Source organism: Hemiscyllium ocellatum (genome assembly GCF_020745735.1).
Source record: "Hemiscyllium ocellatum isolate sHemOce1 chromosome 27 unlocalized genomic scaffold, sHemOce1.pat.X.cur. SUPER_27_unloc_5, whole genome shotgun sequence".
NCBI lineage: Eukaryota > Metazoa > Chordata > Chondrichthyes > Orectolobiformes > Hemiscylliidae > Hemiscyllium > Hemiscyllium ocellatum.
The window spans coordinates 555,013-557,591 of NW_026867514.1; positions in this window are offsets into that span (position 1 = coordinate 555,013).

Consider the following 2,579-nt stretch of genomic DNA (forward strand, 5'->3'; position numbering starts at 1 on the left):
GGTGCATCACTAACCATTCAACTCATCATGCCTGAACCGTCTGTTTGAATGAGTAACTCACTGAGTACCATTCTTATGCTTTCCCATGTTTCTCCTGAACTCGGTCCCTCAGCACAACGATATGCTCCACCACTGCTGCATTATCTCTTACCTGCAATGGTGGCACTCTTTCTCCACTGATCAGTTTTCCTGGTGGTGCTCTGTTTCGCACCTTGTAATCGTCATCTGTTACCTGTTTACTAAGTTTTGTGAATAAATGAATGAATTGTTAATCTCGCTGCTGAATGAAAATGCAATTATTAAGCACTTCCCCGCTTTCGTGTGCCAGTATGTGTTAGCCCTTCTTGTTTTGTGGAACGATTTTTTTCAAACTGCAGTGTGAAAAAAAAAGCAAAGTCACATGGCCAGTGAGTAACAATTTCTCCTGACACTGATGTCAACAAGTTTGGTTGTAAAACAGGAGCACTTGTTTGGGAACTCTTGCACAACGGAAAGTGAAGAGTCAAGAAGATAATGAACGTAGTTGGTAGATGGGTTCAGCATACGCTGAAGACACCAATAGATTTCAACTCAATTAACTTAACCACTCGGACACGACTACATAGCCTGTTAATGCTGTTCAAGTGGAATTGAAGAAGATTACAATAGCACAAATCACCATTTGATTCATTCTGTTAGATTTGGACTTTAGCGCGTGTAAATATAAAATACTGCCAATAACTGAGGATAATGTCGATCTATTGAACAAATAAAAATATTAAGCAATAGCAGCTGCAGTTTTGAAAGATGTAGGAAGAACGATGGGTTAACTTAGGGCGTCATATCACTCTTGGGCATTGGTTGCCATGTTTATCAAAAAAAATCAAAATGTCCCAGTTTATAAAAGGTTTGAAATCGCTGTGCTACCTCGCCCTCCGAGAAAGCGGGGCTGCCTCTACTTACTGCTACAAGTGAATGGAACTAGGAGTTTTTCTTGATGTATTTGTCACTAAATTTCACTTTGAATGTACTCAGCGAAAAGTGTATACATGCTGCTCTGTTTTGTTTTTCAAAAACGCAGCACCTTGCATTTATGTAAATTAAACTCCATCTGCCACTCCTCAGCCCATTGGCCCATCTGATCAAGATCCCGTTGTAATCTTAGGTAACTTTTTTCGCTGCTACTATACATCCAAGTTTGGTGTCACCTGAAAAGTTACTCACTATACCTCTTGTAATCACATCCAAATCATTTATATAAATGATGAAAGTAGTGGACCCACCACCGATCCTTGTGGCACTCCACTGGTCACAGGTCTCCAGTCTGAAAAATGTCACCGTTTTGTTATAAAACCTTACATTATCTCAAAGGTGCTTTGCAGGAAGTTGTGAGATTTACATATTAATGCAACCCATTCTAAAAGACGAAAGATTACACAATCCAGGTTTTTTGAACATATCATTTCAGCAGCAGGACACTAATGTTTTTCTATAAATTCTGTGCGTTATGATCTTTGCTCCTTCATCATGTGGTTGTGGAGAATGTGCTCCAAATGCTCCAACTCCTTTCAAATAAACCTGTTGGACGATAACCTGGTGTTGTGATTTTTAACTTTGTCCAGGTTAGGGTGGATTGGCGATGCTAAATTACCCATAGTGCCAGGGTTGTGCAGGTTCAGGTGGATTAGTCAGGGGGTAAATGTAGAGCAATAGGGATAGAGGAATGGGTGTGGGTGGGTTACCCTTTTGGAGGGTCAGTGTGGACTCGTTAGGCCGAGTGACCTGCTTCCACATTCTGGGGATTCTCTAAAGGGAAGGGATTTTCCCAAAGTGCAGGGCAGCGTCGGCAGTTGGAAGCGGGCGTAATGCGGGTAACACGGACGCCGACTGGAGCAGGCGCAGTGAGGGCCAACCGGACGCCGACAGTCTGGAGAAGGCGCAGTAAGGGCGTCCAGAGCCGTCGCAGTGTGGGGGCCGGGTGCCGGCCTTGGTCCGCCCTTGTGAATTGTTATTGACGTCACAACGCGAAAGTGGCCCTGTCAGTTTCAGAGTGAAACTTCCTCCCTCTGGGCAACTCTTATCCTGGGAGCGAGAGAGAGAAGGGAGGGACATTTGTTCACTTTAGCAACTGGAGTGAATCCAGGGAGGGAGCAAACTCAGCTATTAGTCTTAATTACCAGTGTGAGTGAAGATGAAAGTATAGGCTGGGATTGTTTTCCCAGCGCGATAGAGTCTGAGGGATGACCTTATAGACTTATATAAAATCATCAGTGGGTTGGATCGGGTAAATAGACAAGGTCTTTTACCTGGGATGGGGGAGTCTAGGACTAGATAGTAACAAGGTTTAGGGTGAGGGCGGTGGGGTGGACAGTTAAAAGCATCCGAAGGGGCAACTTTTTCACGCAGAGCCTGGTGCATGTTTGGAATGAGCTGCCAGAGGAAATGATGGAGGTTGGTACAACTACAGCACGCAAAAGACGTCTGGATGGGTGTATGAATAGAAAGGGTTCAGAGGCATATGGGCCAAGTGCTGGCAAATGCAACCAGATTAATTTAGGATATCTGGAAGAGTTTGGCTGAAGGGTCTGTTTCTATGCTGT